We start from the raw sequence: 16298 nt of genomic DNA, 5'->3' as shown, positions 1-16298 counted from the left end.
ACTTTATGATGTTTGTTTCGTGTCTCTTTCCTCACAAATTTTTTCCACCATTGCTCTAGTTCAGGCTTTATTTTTTTCATTTCCAGACTGATCACTGCCTTCCCACATTCCCCCATCCATTCTATCCATGAACAGATAAATCTTCCTAGAACACCACTTTGACAATGTCATCCCTCTACACTAAACTTTCATTGGTTTCTCACTCTCAAAGTAAGTCTACATTCCTTGGTTTGGCATTCAAGCCTTCCGTAATTTGGCCCCAGAAGATACTCTCCCATTTCTATTAGTACGTTACCGAGAATAGAGCCTTTGAACTGTTCTTTGGTGGAGAGTTTCCGTGAACAAATGCTATATGCACGTTCTGCAATGATGAAACCTACTTAATCAACTTGTTTTAATCTAGCATCTCCCCATCTTCTTTTTCACATAACACATACCCATAAAGTCCTATGTTTAAGTAAACTTTTAAATTGCAGTATAACATAATACAGAAAAAGTAAAGAAAATCTAACAATTTGATGTATATCTACAAAGTGAACATACCTGTATATCTGCCACCCAGACCCCCATATATATATTTTTGTTTGTTTGTTTGTTTATTATCAGCATCCCAGACGTCCCCCTTACGTTCCACCCTAGTCCTTGTCCCTTGCAAAGGTAACTACTCATCTGACTTTTATCACTGTACATGAATTTTGTCTATTTTGGTTTCTTTTTTTGGCTTGTTTGCTTATTTTTATTGAAATATAATTGACATATAACAAATATACAAATATGTATGTGTGTGTATATATATATTTGATCTGAGTAACAGATATACAAGTGTATTTACTTTGTAAATACACATCAAGCTGTTTACTTAGATTTTCTGTACTTTTTCTATATGTGTGTTATACTTCCATTAAAAAGTTTACTTCAACTAAAGACTTTATAGATATGTGAAATTTACTTTGGTGGACTCTCCACATCTAAACTTTCAGTCTGTTTTGCAGGGACAAATGTTATAACCTCTGTCCCACTTTGTAACTCTGCAGGTTAATTATCTGTACCTAATTATATACATTTTTTCCTCTGCTATGCTCATTTTTTTAGGGCTTGACTACCTCTGTGAACTTTACAACCAAATGAGTTATTTGGTCCCTTGTCTGCTATATAAAGAAAATTATATGAATCAAGGTGCTCTGGCTGCACATCTGGCCTCAACACCTCCACCATCCCCTGCTGCCTGGCCCCCGCCCCACCTTACGCTGTCTCTCTCTGTATTAATGCCACCTTCTCTTTCCTTCTCTTCTCTTCTCTTCTCTTCTCTTCTCCATACCTATAAAAACATTGACAGCTGGTTTTTGGTATTTCTCTTCTTTCCAAGATGTCACTACTTTGGCAGAGTCTGTGTTTATTTAGATGACCAACCCATCACCCTAGCTTCTGTGCCCTTTGATCTTCTCAACTTAACCTTCAGTGTAGGCAGAATTCTAAAGATCCCCTTCTCCCCCAGGGTCCAAGATTCCACTGGTATGTAACCAAACATTAATCTGGGTACTGCTCTGAGGAATTTTGAAGTTGTGATTGAAGTCCCAAATGAGTTCACCCCAAAATAGTGAGATTATCTAGATGGGCCTGATGTAATCACACAAGCCCTTCAAAAGGAGGAAGGCGAAATCCAAGAGATTAGAAGTTTGAGAACCTGCTTTGAAGATGGAGGGGGGAGTCCCAGGAGAAGGAATGTGGGCAGCCTGAAGGAGCTGGTTGACTGACAGCAAGGAAACGAGGACCTCAGTCCTAAAACTGCAAGGAATTGGATTCTGCCAACAACCTGTCCTTGGAAGTAGATTCTTCAGATAAGAGTCTTCAGATAAGAGCCCTGCTGGCTCATACTTTGATTTGGCCCCATGATACCCTAAGCAGAGCCAAGCCTAGCCCACCTAGATTCCTGACCTCCAGAATTTTGAAATAATTAATGAGTATTGTTTTAAGATGCTGAACTGATGGCAAGTTCTCAGCACTAGAAGATAAATATACCTTCCTTCCATTTCCCGAATTCTACTGTCACGTTCAAACCATGGGACCTTGTCAGATCCTGGAGTGCCAATATTATATGCCAGTTTCCTATTCAGTGACTTCACCCTCCAGTTTCAGCTCTTCAGCCTCCAAGTGACCCCGCTACAGGCTCCCTTTCTACCTGTCTCTTCCTGGATCCACTTTCCTGTGATGAATCACTTCACCTGCTCAAACCCTTGCTCCATTTTTCTGTTGCCTTACCCACCCAGCAAAACCACATCCTCGAATGAATTCCACCTTCTGACCCGCTCTGTCTTTACTTCTTTGTGATTGGGAAAGCCATGCCCATTTGTGGCTTTGATGGCACTGCTTTTATAGAGTCCAATCTTAGGGGTCCTTGGTGTTGCCCTGTAGTCTCTCTCTGGGTCCCTTGGAAGAAAAACTTTTCCTCTGCCGATAGGTCTAGTGGGGCTGTGGGAGGAATGAAAGTTAATTGACCACAAACCAATTAAAGGAGAAAAGATCAGGCTCTGGGGCTTATAGACCAGCTTAATAGGGGAAAGGAGGGTGGAGAGAAAGGGATTCTATGGGAAAACAAAGGACTTTTAGGAAAGAGAAGTAGGCTTTTAGGGAAAGAAGTATGACAGTTTGTGATGTTTGTTTATGCAATTTCTTTTTTTTTTTATGTGGTGTCTACACACTGAGTTTTTTTTTAAATAGTAATCTTTATTTATTTATATATATATATATATATATATTTTTTTTTTTTTTAGGGTGGCATTTTACTTGATTTTATTTATTTATTTATTTATTTTTGGCTGTGTTGGGTCTTCGGTTCGTGCGAGGGCTTTCTCCAGTTGCGGCAAGCGGGGGCCACTCTTCATCGCGGTGCGGGGACCGCTCTTCATCGCGGTGCGCGGGCCTTTCTCTATCGCGGCCCCTCCCGTCGCGGGGCACAGGCTCCAGACGCGCAGGCTCAGCAATTGTGGCTCACGGGCCCAGCTGCTCCGTGGCATGTGGGATCTTCCCAGACCAGGGCTCGAACCCGTGTCCCCTGCATTAGCAGGCAGATTCTCAACCACTGCGCCACCAGGGAAGCCCTATATATATATTTTTTATTTTTGGCTGTGCTGGGTCTTTGTTTCTGTGCGAGGGCTTCCTCTAGTTGTGGCAAGCGGGGGCCACTCTTCATCGCGGTGCGCGGGCCTCTCACTATCACGGCCTCTCTTGTTGCGGAGCACAGGCTCCAGACGCGCAGGCTCAGTAGTTGTGGCTCACGGGCCTAGTTGCTCCGCGGCATGTGGGATCCTCCCAGACCAGGGCTCAAACCCGTGTCCCCTGCATTGGCAGGCAGAGTCTCAACCACTGCGCCACCAAGGAAGCCCCTGTAATTTCTTATCCAGGTGTGTGTGGTTGGTCTTCTACCAGGCACTGAAGCTCCTCTGAGGGGATTTATAGCAGCTTCACTCTCTGAAGGCTCTGCCTTTAGTCAGATAAGGGAAGCTTCAAAAAAAAAAAAGCTTCTTCAACAGCTGTATCTCATATGTCTTCCGTTTAAATAGTCTTCATAGGAGCTCTGTGGGTCCCTACATGAGTATCCTCTTTGTTTCCTTAGGGCCGTGCGGTAAGGAGAATAACGACCTGCCAAAGATGTCCATGTCCTAATACCCAGAATGTGAATGTGCTAGGTTACCGAATTAGATGACTTCAAAATAAGGAGATTACCCTGGTTTATCTGGTGGGTCTAATGTAATTAGAAGAGTCCTTAAAGGTAGAAGAGGGAGGCAGAAGATGAGAGTCAGAGAAAGCGATGTGATGACAGAAGCAGGGTCCGAGAGATGCTGTGTTGTTGGCTGGAGGAGGGGGCCATAGCCCAGGAGCTCAGGAAGCCTCTGAAACCTGGAAGAGTTTCCAGAAAGGAACCCAGAACTGCTAACAGCTTTGGTTTTAGCCCAGTAAAGCCCACGTTGGACTTCTGATCTACAGAAATGCCAGGTAATACGTTTTCGTTGCTTTAAAGCCACCAGTTTTGTGGTAGTTTGTTACTGCCGCCCCAGGAAATGAATACAGGCCTACTCCAGTATTCATCATTTTCTCAGATCCCTGATCTTCTCATTCGTGCCCATACTCTCAGCAGATCCCCCAGCTTCAAAGAGAAGGTGTAGTTGTAGGCCAGACATTTCTCTCAATTTTCTCTCTTTTCCCTTCTTAACACATTTATTACACGAGGACACTCCCTGACTCCCTTCCCCTTTGCCACAATTTAAAAAAGATATATATTTTTGGCTTTTCTAACACTAATTCGTCTGAATTCTAATTCCATTCTGCTTTCTAAGGTACCTGATTATAACCAGTTAACCACCTTTTCTTCTTTATGGCTTGTCCTCTTGGCATGGACACATATTCTGGCCTGTAATTTAAACCAAACAAGAAATACTTTCTCTGAACCTCAAGATAGCCTTTAGGTATACTCCTTTCTCTCACCTTCCTTTTATAGTGAGACCTTTGGGAAGAGTTGCCTATACCCTCTTCCTGTTTCTTCACTTACTCGTCAGTGCTCAAGCAACTACAGACTGAACGGTCTCTAACAGAGTAAATCAAAGGCCCCTGGTAGCTGTAAGCAGAGCCATGGGGGGTCACGGTGCATACGGCCTCTTGCACCATTTTTTATTTGCTTCAACTTAAGTAGTAATGAAAATAAATATACTGGGATCCAGTACAAACATTATATACGTAACCCAAATGCCCCCAGGCCCATAATAAGCCCTGCCTGAAACCTGAACTTGCTAAGGGGGAATTGACCCTGAGTTCACCACTTGGAGTAAGCACTGAGGAATGGCCTGGGTCCTTACCAGCTCCTTGCACTTGGTGGCCAGGCAGGCAGATAGACTAAGAGCTCAGGGCAGCTGGGAGAGCTTTGGAGGATATTAAGAATCCTACGAGAAGGATGAAGAGAGCTTCTCATAGGTCCATATAAGAGCTTTGATGGTGGAGTGCCTGACTGATGGAGTTCTAGGCCCAGGAAGTTTGTTCCTTTAATGAGAAGACTTTCTGATTTTGCTTTGGTTGCCATTCTGTATAATAGATAAATCATATCCTTTATCAACGTTAAACAAATTTGTAACCATCTGTTGCTGACATTCTGTCAAGCACTGATACCCCTGTTAGAACCATACAAGCAAACCCCCCTCACTGGTGTGACGATTGGAAAGGAGTATTATGCTTCCCCTCTCCCCGACAAGTCTCCCAGTTATTTTTGGAGTTTTCAAAAGGGAGACTCAAATGACTTCATGAATGAGACTATCGGCTCCCTTTATGTGAAGGCATCTTTTTTGCATCATCTAGTTATGTCCAAGCGCACTACCTACAAAAACACATGGTGACACCTCAGCCCTTCCAGGGCCCATTTAAGATCTCCAATGTGTGCGTCAAGGGTGTGGACTCCAGGTGGCCCCAAAGCTTGGGACTGTAAAGAAATCCTAACTTTGATAATTCTGTGGTTTGACTGCAAGGCACATAAAACGTGACAGTGACTTCAACCAGCTTGGAGATAGTCCAGCAGGTCAGTGATACCATCAGAGATCCAGGCTCTTTCTATTTACTTATTACGCCATCTAAGAAATTAATAGAAAGAAATGGGAAAAAAACTTTACATTGAAAATTTACAAATAAACCATAAATGATCATTAAACATTAAAAAAGCTTATTCTCACTTAAGTCAATGTAATAAAAATTAAAACACTGATATGCCATTTGTTACCTATCAAATTAAAAAAAAATTATTCTGCTCAGTATTTGTGAGAATTTAGGGCAACAAGCAATCTTTTAAATTGTTAGGAGACTGAATTTGGCACAAACTTTTTGTGGGAAATTTAGCTATATGTCTTAACATTTTTCAAATGAGCATAGCTTTTGCCTCAGCAATTCCCTGTCTGGAATTTACCTGAGTGCCATGACACAGCTACAGAGATGTTTTGTGAATACAGGAAGACTGGTTAAATTAATTATGGTAGGTAACAAGACGACCAAATACCACGTGCCCGCGGGGAATCATGTTTGCAATATAGCAGTTTTACAAAATAATAACAGCTACCGCTATTGAGTGCTATCTAATGACTTTGCACACATTGTCTCATTTAATCTTTGTAACTACCCTGAGAGATCCTTTCCCCTGATTACCAATAACCACTTCAAGACTAAGTAACTAGTTCAAGTCTCCAGGGTTTGGGAAAGCCAGGATTCAGACACAGGCTCTCTGACTCCAGAGATGAGGACGTTCATCTCTGTACTTTGTATATAAACCCAATTTTGTTTTTTCAAAAAAAATGTATGCAGAGAAAAAGACTAAAAGCAGATGGTATGTGGCTGACGGGTTACAGGTGATTTTCATTTTCTTACTTGATATGTAATAAGAGAGAAAAAAATTTAGTTAAATGGAAAAGAAAAAGTGCCAGATTAGGAACACATTCAGGGACTTCCCTGATGGTCCAGTGTTTAAGACTCTGCAATCCCACTGCAGGGATTACGGGTTGCATCCCGAATGCCGCGCAGAGCAGCAGGGAGGAAAAAAAGAATAACCAGGCTCTATAAATAGTGGGCAGTTACTCTATTCAGAGAGGTTGTGAGGTGGAGAGGAGGGAGAACAAAGGGCAATGGTCTGAGAAACTGAGTCACCCATTTAGCCTAACTTTTGACCTTGTGCAAAATGGCCTCCTTTGGACCAGGTGACTCATATGAAAAATTAGGACGGTCGTCTTCAGGTTCCTCCCTCCCTAATATTCTGTTACCTAAAATACCCAAACACTAAATGAGAAGACAGGGCATGTGAAAATAATTAGCCCGAAGTAAAATGCTAATTTATAAGTTAAAATGACTCTTTATAATGCAATACATTTATGAAATGCTGGCTTTAATCTTAACTTCTCAAACAATTTGATGGCAGTGATCAGTTTAAGAGCATATTGCGATGAGGTTAGGAACTCTTTTCCTGAATCTGCACACTTTCCAGCTTTTCTACACCATCAGTGTATTGAACAGAAGTACTGATATTTATTACAGGAGTGTGAGGGACACATTTAAACGGTTCATAGTACTATTTTCATTCAGCAAGTTTTGTTTCCTCCACCCCTAGATTCTGTTCCTGATTTTATTGGCCCTGGGGCGCGCGCACCTGATTTCTCCGAAGCTCATTCATTAGAGACCGCCTACTCGCTCTGGGGGTGGACAACGTGTGCGACAGAAAAACAAAAAACAAAACTCGGTGTCCGCGTCCCCTGGTGCTTAGGAGCGTGGGACACCGGCAGTGGCCAAATCCATCCAGGTCAGACCAGGTATTGATCGGCCCGGGTAGCGTCCTGGGGCTCCCAGGGCCAATCGCCCCTGTCCGTTTCGTGCGCGCCCCGGAGGCCAGGAGCTGTGGCTCTGTCCCCGCGGGCTCCGGGATAGTCATCTCCGTCAGCCGGTCCCCGCGGGCAGGTGACGGTGTGGTCCAGCGCCAGGCTGGATGCGCTCACCCAGCACTCGCCCGCGTTCCGCCCGAGCGCCGGGCCCTTATCAGCGGCGAGGCAGGCGGCGCCACGCCTCCCGCCGGCCTTCGGGCACCGACGCCGAGGGAGCCGGGGTGCGAGAGAGGGGCCGCGCCCTGCGCTCTCTGCGCTCGCCGGCCGCTTCCCCTTGACAGTGACCGTCATCCGGGGCCGGCGCGCGGCGCCGGTGAGTGCGGGGCTCGCGGGGAGCGCGCGGGCGCGGCGGCTGGGCTGCCCGCCGGGGCGTGGGCGTCGGTCCGAGAACGTCGCCCCTCCGGCGGGCGCGGCCCGGGTCCTGGGTCCTGCGCCGCTGCGCGCCGGGTGCCGAGCGCGCGCGCCGGGCGCAAGAGGGAGCCGGCGTGGCCGGACGCTGGAAGGAGGCCTCCTGGAAAGGGGCGCGTGGTGCGGCCGCTTGCCGTCCGTGTTGATCGAGTGGGAGCTGCTTCGGTCGGGTATGTTCGGAAGGCCCCGCTGACTCAGCTTCGCGTTTATGTAAATGACTGTTAGTGCTCTGCCTCGGAGCGCCGCAGCCCCGGAGACTGAAGCCCCTGGTTAAGTTAAACTGCACCACTGCTGAACTGAGCGAGTAAACTGTGAAGGCGGTTGGGATGTGTGTGCGGTGAAAGGTCCGTGGCTGTTGCGTGTATGCATTTGGTAGACGATAGAAAACTGTACATCTGAGATGACTGGGTTTTAATTAGTCCCTCCCAGCCAGTTTCATTCGAAAGTGAGTATGAAACAGACTGAAAATATAGACTCTTTGTTTTTTTTTTTAACCAGAAAATAGTGTCTTGGTGCAGCCGATTCCGTGTCTGGTAGGGTGTGTTAGCCGGTTGGTAAAACTCTTGCCTTTCCCCGAATGTATGAAGCTAGAGTTGATACTGGGTGGATAAACACTTATTGAGTATGGAAATAGGAGAGAAATGTGTTAATACTGGTGCTTTTAAAGGGCTTAGCCAATATATTCTATGTCCTTTTCTTCTCTCCAGGACCTAAAATGTGTCCACAACTTTGGATGGTTTGCCAAAGAGTTATATTGAGCTGCCTTTTGTAATTTTTCTGTGGGTAGTTGACTTTTAATGGTTAACTTCAAAAAATTAACCAGCTTATTTCAATACTTATTAAAAATAATACTGGAGAAGTTAAAACAATACAGAAAAACATATGACCAAAAAATTAGATTATAAATCTAGCAAACAGTTAAAAAAATACCTGTAATGTTGCCTCATTTTATTTTCTTGCCCAATAGTAGAGATATAAAAGCTCATTACACTTTCAGGAAAAAAAAAAAAAAGATTCATAGTAACAAACATATACTGGTCATCTTTGTTCCAGACCCTGGGCATTCAGCAAGAGCTCCCATAGGAGACAGATTCTATTGCATCAAAATGGTATGAAAATACACTGAACAGCCAAAATCAATTTCTGCATTTATTTTTATTAAGCATTCAAGAACATTTGAGGCAAGCATAAGTGTTACAGATGGAAAGTAAAATGCACCAAGAGAAGAGTCACCATGGGGGAGCACATTAGAATGTTTGTGGACAGCAAATTAAAGTTACGCCTTGGCAGCTGAAATAAAAAGGGACCGATCAGTCACACAATTCAGCGAGGATAAAGACAGGAAATATATGAGCTCCTTAGAGAAGAGTTTCCTGGCATCTGCTTCTGAGGCAAATGCCTTGTGTCACAGAAGGATGCAGAGGAGACTGAAGGATGGTGGTGGGAGAGTCTGGGTGCCCATGCCATAGTACATGCCAATAGTGCATTTTCTAGGACTGCTTGCTGTAGTTGTCATTTTCCTTACCGTAAGTATTATGAGAAACACTTGTAGGTTGCTAAGCCCCTATGGTCACACATGCTGCAGTTTGATAGTTTGGACTTAATTAGGAGTAAATCTAGATTTTATAGAGGGATAGGTGGACCTCATGTCTTCAGATCCTCTGTATTTCTCTCTCTAGCGTTTTTTTAAATTTATTTAATTAATTTATTTTTGGCTGCGTTGGGTCTTTGTTGCTGTGCACGGGCTTTCTCTAGTTGCGGCGAGCGGGGGCTACTCTTCGTTGCGGTGCGCGGGCTTCTCATTGCGGTGGCTTCTCTTCTTGCGGAACACGGGCTCTAGGCGCACAGGCTTCAGTAGTTGTGGCACAGGGGCTCAGTAGTTGTGGCTCGCGGGCTCTAGAGTTCAGGCTCAGTAGTTATGGCTCACGGGCTTAGCTGCTCCACGGCATGTGGGATCTTCCCGGACCAGGGCTCGAACCCGTGTCCCCTGCCTTGGCAGGTGGATTCCTAACCACTGCACCACCAGGGAAGCCCCCTCTCTAGCGTTTCTGACAGCAGTTTGGCAGCAGTTGAAGGTTATATCAAGTGGGAAGTTTTATTCTGTGTTGCTTATTGGGGTTATAGGTTATGGTTGAGATCTTTTAGTGAAAATTAAAGAACTTGAATGGCCATCCTCTCTATAGGATATAGGATATATAGGTCTACGGGAAGCTAAAGTTTATCCTTTAAAAAATCAGTTCCCACTTCACTGCAGGATGTGAACCAAGAAACTGTCTAGCTGAATCGGGCCTCATAGTTTTGTGTCTTTTTCCCAGCAGCAGTTTTATGAGGTCTAATTGATGAGAACGTGTCATAGAGTTCACACCTATTTAAAGTGTTCAGTTTGTGCAGTCATCACGTTTCATCATCCTCTCCCCCAAAAGCCCATGAACACTCAGTCCCCTTTCTCACTATAGTCCCCTTGCCCCCTCCTGTTTCTTGGAAGCCGGTATTCTCCTTCACTAGGAGACTGTTAGAAAGTGGACATCTGATTTTTGGGCCACACAGTTAGCTTGTTTATAGAAATAAGTAAAACATCCAGAGAATCGTGGCATTGAAAGTAGTGTTCTGTCGTTTAAACTGGGGTTGGTGGGTGTGGGTAAAGCAGAAGTGCTGCCCTCATCCCAGTTTCAAGGAAGAAGTTTTGTTTTCGGCAAGAAGGGTGGAATGAAATCTTGGCAAGGTCAGAAACCCCGTTGAAAACGCGGCTCACTAGCTCAGTCCCTTTGGGCTTGCAACTGAGAAGACCTGTTACTCTTTTTTTAAAAAAATTTTTTTAGAGAGTTTTCTTTTTTTTTTTTTCTTTAATTTTATTTATTGATGGCTGCTTTGGGTCTTCATTTCTGCGCGCGGGTTTCCTCTAGTTGCGGCGAGCGGCGGCTACGGTGCGCGGGCTTCTTATCGCGGTGACTCCTCTTGTTGCGGAGCACGGGCTCTAGGCACGTGGGATCAGTAGTTGTGGCTCACAGGCTCTAGAGCGGAGGCTCTGTAGTTGTGGTGCATGGGCGATCAGGGCTCAAAACCCGTGTCCCCTGCACTGGCAGGCGGATTCTTAACCACTGCGCCACCAGGGAAGTCCAGACCTGTTACTCTTTAGAACAGGGTTTGGCTGGAAATTAGTGCTTAGGGCCAGGTAACATTAAGTAGTTATTTCACAGGCATTGAGTTTTTACCCGAAGGCATAAAGATGGAAGTCTCTAGAAAGCAGCAGGCCCTGTGATCTGTCTCTGAAGACACTTGAGCTGAGTGTCTCAAGGGAAGAGTGATAAAGACTGCCTGAGAGGTACCCACACCTCGGATGCTTCTGCGCAGGAGGTCTGCCTCTTCTCTTCCCGTCCTGCACAGCCCTACCCTGGCCGCACCCTGAGCCCACCCTGGGGGAAGGAAAGGAGGGATAGAAAAGTTAGAGGGACAACAGGATCCTTAGAAAGGGAGAAGAAAGTATTCCATTTTACCCCTTTTCCTCCATCATCCCGTATTAGTTTGGAATGCCTTAAGACAAGATTATCAGGTCCTCAGAATTAATAAAAGCGGCCGTTAACTGTGGTGAGTGCTTGCGGTCTGCAGGTGGTTTTTACATTCATTCTCATTTTTTTGCTCACACCAAACCTTTCAGGGAGGTATTAGAGTTTCATATTTATAGAGGAGGAGGCTGAGAATTCACAGGGTCATTTATAGCTGGGACAAAACGACTGTGTTGAACTTTATTAAAGTTCACCAATCCTTTCTTTCTTTTTTTCTTTTAAACTTAGCCTGGTCCTTTGTTTCAGTTTCCTTCCATGTTCACAGAGCCGCTCATTGTAAAGGCATGCAGGGACATGAAAAGAGCGTGTGAGCTGGTAGGAGTAGGGAGGCCCAGACCTAACTTAGGTCTAATCAACTGTGCCATTTCTTCATTTTCTACTTTTGATGAAGTCTCGTCATCTCTCTGGGCCACAGTTTCTTCATGGGACCAGAGAATATATGAGTTTGAATGGGAGAGGTCTGATTTTCTTTGAGTCCACAAGCGGAATATGGGTTAGTTGAAAGTGCCAGAATAGTTCTGCAGACTGTCAGGGGTACTGAGAACACTTAGTATTCTTATCTGACCCATCAGTGAAGGGATCTGCAAACCAGCCATGTACTTTGTTTTAGAAATCTTTCTGATCCACCTTTCTTCTGTTTCATAACAGCGGGAGACTGTTAAATGTCTTTCCAGGATATCTCATATGATAGTTACCTCAAATAAAACACATGTACTTCAGAAACCATAAAGCCATGGGCTAACTGTAGTTAAAAACCTAATTTAAGTCGTACCTTAAATCTAATAGTACTGTTATTATCATGCCAAACCGTTCACTGCTTCCATCTGGAATCTAAGCTATGAGTACAATCCGTTTGACATGTGTAGTGTTGATTTACGCCCAGGTATTACTAGCAGCCTAGGGCCAGGTGACTCATTCCAGTTGCTACAGTGTAGATCCATCCTTGGTACTTTTAGCTCTTTCCTGGAGCTACAAACCCCTCATTGTGTTCTGATTTCATCCTTAGATATATACCTTCCCTCTCCCCCAGTGAGATGTGTTCTATCTTGCTTCCTAGTGGAAGCAAGCAAAAATTCAAGTGGTTTCAATTTTTCAACAAAAATCAAATTGCTGTTCTCCTCTCCCTCCATATGTTATGAGAAACAAGGGAAAGAGATCTTTGATGTGTTAGTCTTTATAAAGCAACGCTTTTCAGAATAGATACAGCCGTGGCTTCCTTGACGAGGAAGTTTTAAAGAGCAAAGATGGCAATTTAAGTCTAATATTACACTTGCATTATAAACATTGAAAAATATTGGGGTTATTTCATTATTTATTTTAATTTTTTATTTTGGAATTATTCTTAGACTTACTGAAATGTTGCCAAAAAAATGGTACAGGGCTTCCCTGGCGGCGCAGTGGTTGAGAGTCTGCCTGCCAATGCAGGGGACACGGGTTCGAGCCCTGGTCCGGGAAGATCCCGCATGCCGCGGAGCAACTAAGCCCGTGAGCCACAACTACTGAGCCTGCGCGTCTGGAGCCTGTGCTCCGCAACAAGAGAGGCCGCGATAGTGAGAGGCCCGCACACCGCGATGAAGAGTGGCCCCCGCTCGCCGCAACTAGAGAAAGCCCTCGCACAGAAACGAAAACCCAACACAACCATAAATAAATAAATAAATAAATAAAATTAAAAAAAAAAATGGTACAGAGAGTTCCTATAACATCTTACATAAACTGTAGTACCATTGTCGAAACTAATGGATTAACATTGGTAAATGCTATTAACTAAACCATAGATTTACTTGGATTTCATCAGCTTTTCACTATCTTTTTTCTGTTCAGGATCCAGCCTAGGAGCTCACGTTGCATTTGATTGTTGTGTATCATTAGTTTCCTCCAAACTATGACAACTCGTCAACCTTCTGTTCTGTTGTTTTTCCTGACCTTGACACTTCTGAAGCGTACTGTTCAGTTATTTTGTAGAATGTCCCTCAGTTAGTACTCGGTATTTTCTCGTGACTAGATTGAAGCTGTCCATTTTGGGAAGAAATACTAGAAGTAATCCCAGTGCATCATAGCAGAGGCACACGATGTCTTATGACTGATGCAGACCTTGGTTAAGTGCTGTTTGTCAGGTCCCCGATGGAAAGTTATCATTTTTCCTTTTGTATTTAGTAGATATCTTGGGAGAGAAACTTGAGCTATGCAAATATCTTGTTTCTCCTTAAATCTTTTTTTTTTTTTAATTTATTTATTTTTGGCTGCATTGGGTCTTCATTGCTGTGAGCAGGCTTTCTCTAGTTGCGGCGCGTGGGCTTCACATTGCAGTGGCTTCTCTTGTTGCATGTAGAGCACGGGCTCTAGGCACACGGGCTTCAGTAGTTGTGGCACACGGGCTTAGTAGTTGTGGCTCGCGGGCTCTAGAGCGCAGGCTCAGTAGTTGTGGCGCACGGGCTTAGTTGCTCCACGGCATGTGGGATCTTCCCAGACCAGGGCTCAAACCCGTGTCTCCTGCATTGGCAGGCGGATTCTTAACCACTGCGCCACCAGGGAAGCCCCCTGTGCCCTTTTGACATACCACCTCCCCATCCCCATTCTTTAAAAAGCATTTCCTTACTTTCTGGTATCATGAAATGCTCCAGGCTCATTTTGGTATTTTCCATGCCCCAACCCTGGCATGAACCATTTCTCCAAGGCACTCTGGTTCCTTGTTTTTGGAGGCTGTTACATAAGAAACCAAGATGTGGGTACTAGGAGTGTTGCTGGGAGTTGCTTTGATATTTTTAAGTTTCATAGATTTGTGACCTAGCAAATGCATCTCTACGAGGCGAGTAATGCCTTAAATTTCAAACACTCTAGAGGCCCTGATTGTATTTGCCAATTTGGGTTCAGTTTCTTGTGGGAAAGAAATGAAATTGGCAGGCTTTAGAGCTTTAAAATTTCCCACTTTTTCTCAAATGACCCATAAGTGCTTACAAAACAATGAACACATTAATTTGGTTTTTTTCAGCTTAGTAACTTATTTAAACTGTGTCCCGACCAATGGCTGAATATATGTGAAGGGCAGATATGTAGAGATCATATCTTTTTTAAAAAATTTTATTGAAGTATAGTTGATTTACAATGTTGTGTTAATTTCTTATGTACAGCAAAATGACTCAGTTGTGTGTGTGTGTATATATATATATATGTATATATATATTCTTTTCCATATTCTTTTTTCCATTATGTTGTGTCATAAAATATTGAATATAGTTCCCTGTGCTATACAATAAGACCTTGTTGTTTATCCATCTTATGTATAATAGCTTGCCTCTGCTAATCCCAAACTCCCATTCCTTCCCTCCCCTATGCCCCCTCCCCCTTGGCAACCATAGGTCTGTTCTCTATATCTGTGAGTCTGTTTCTGTTTCATAGATATGTCGATTTGTATTGTATTTTAGGTTCCACATATAAGTGATATCATATGGTATTTGTCTTTCTCTTTCTGACTTAACTTCACTTAGTATGACAATCTCTAGGTCCATCCATGTTGCTGCAAATGACATTATTTCATTCTTTTTGATGGCTAATATTCCACTGGATGCATATACCATTTTATCTTCTTTATCCGTTCATCTGTTGATGGACATTTAGGTTGTTTCCATGTCTTGGCTGTTGTAAATAGTGCTGCTGTGAACATAGGGGTACATGTATCTTTTCGAATTATAGTCTTGTCTGGGTATATACCCAGGAGTGGGATTGCTGGATCATATGGCAACCCTATTTTTAATTTTTTGAGGAACCTCCATACTGTTTTCCATAGTGGCTGCACTGAGAAAAATTTCTTTTTAACTTTCAGTAATCATATTGGTGATGGTAGTATTAATATTTTATTACTCTGAAATTATTATTAATGTGCAATAAAACAAAGAAATAATTATGAGATATTCAGATTCTATCATCTCCCGAGTCTTGAGAATCATTATTCTTTGTGTGGAAGAAAGAAGACACAGATGTAATATAAAAGTGGTTATGTGCAAACCCCATAGTCTTGAATTCAAATCAGAAGTGCCAGTCAGTATATATTCATGTTATGGACATCTGTTCATATCACTTTTTTTTGGCAGAAGTTAAATGCCTTTATTTATTTTTAACACAAATTAACCATATGCTCTAGAAGCCAGGTTGGGTGACAGAGTGAAATAAGGTATTTCTTTTTTTTAAAAAAAGGGGAAAGATTTTATTTATTTTTCTTTAACATCTTTTTTCTTTTTTAACATCTTTATTGGAGTATAATTGCTTTACAATGGTGTGTTGAGATCGTATCTTTCAGATGCGCAAAATGTCTTCAAATGAATTGTGAGGTCCTGGCCCCCCCGCCTCCCCACCTCCTACCTCCCCCCATCTTGGGGCAAGCCGTTGAGCCTACTTTCTCATTCTGAAAAGAAGGGTTTTAGGCAAGATCTTCATTTCTCTTGTCTTTTTGTGTGCTCAGAGGGCCCCTTAATATCCAGAAGATTTGGACACTCTCCCTATATTTTAGTTATAATTTTAGTGCCTGTTGATTGAGTTCACAGTGATAAAAAGATTCAGTTAAATTTCAGATTCATATTTATGTTAATCATGCTAGCTTACTTTTAATATTGAAATTTATTTACTCAATTAAACTTTATTTTAATCTTAGCCAGTCCTGACCGAGTACAGAACTCTTTTCTCAGGGTTCCATTTCCACATACCTTCTATAACTTTCTTTTTACTTTCAGATTTTGTCCTACGCTTTTCCTTTTTTTCTCTCTCTCCAGGACGAAATTACTTTCTTTTCCCTCAACAAAATGTGTTTCCACTTTATATACCTTTTTTCCTTTCATACAAAGATGTTTTCCTTACCAATTTTAGTTGTCTCAATTACATATATTAACCAGAATTCTAATCTTTTAAAAACCTTAATTTCTAGTGAAAACTAAGAAGT

At 43.1% G+C, this 16298-nt stretch overlaps 1 protein-coding gene across 11 annotated transcripts in view; it reads left to right on the top strand.

The window, feature by feature from the left end:
• The window catches only part of ABCG2 (ATP binding cassette subfamily G member 2 (Junior blood group)), a 163343-nt gene that overhangs the window by 84725 nt on the left and 62320 nt on the right, over positions 1-16298 (top strand). The window contains exon 1 of one of the 11 annotated variants that reach the window (XM_007184116.3): positions 7196-7328. The exons of 7 other annotated variants lie outside the window; for them this stretch is intronic. The gene's annotated coding sequence lies outside the window, so the exon portion shown is untranslated. Of the gene's footprint in view, positions 1-7195; positions 7329-7595; positions 7711-7784; positions 7976-16298 lie in introns of those variants that run through there. 3 more of the 11 variants (XM_007184117.3, XM_007184113.2, XM_007184114.3) reach the window with 3 other exon arrangements.

The sequence above is a fragment of the Balaenoptera acutorostrata genome, chromosome 5 (assembly GCF_949987535.1).
Source record: "Balaenoptera acutorostrata chromosome 5, mBalAcu1.1, whole genome shotgun sequence".
NCBI lineage: Eukaryota > Metazoa > Chordata > Mammalia > Artiodactyla > Balaenopteridae > Balaenoptera > Balaenoptera acutorostrata.
Note: the sequence above shows the minus strand (reverse complement) of the source record. Positions and strands in the feature narration are given on the sequence as shown.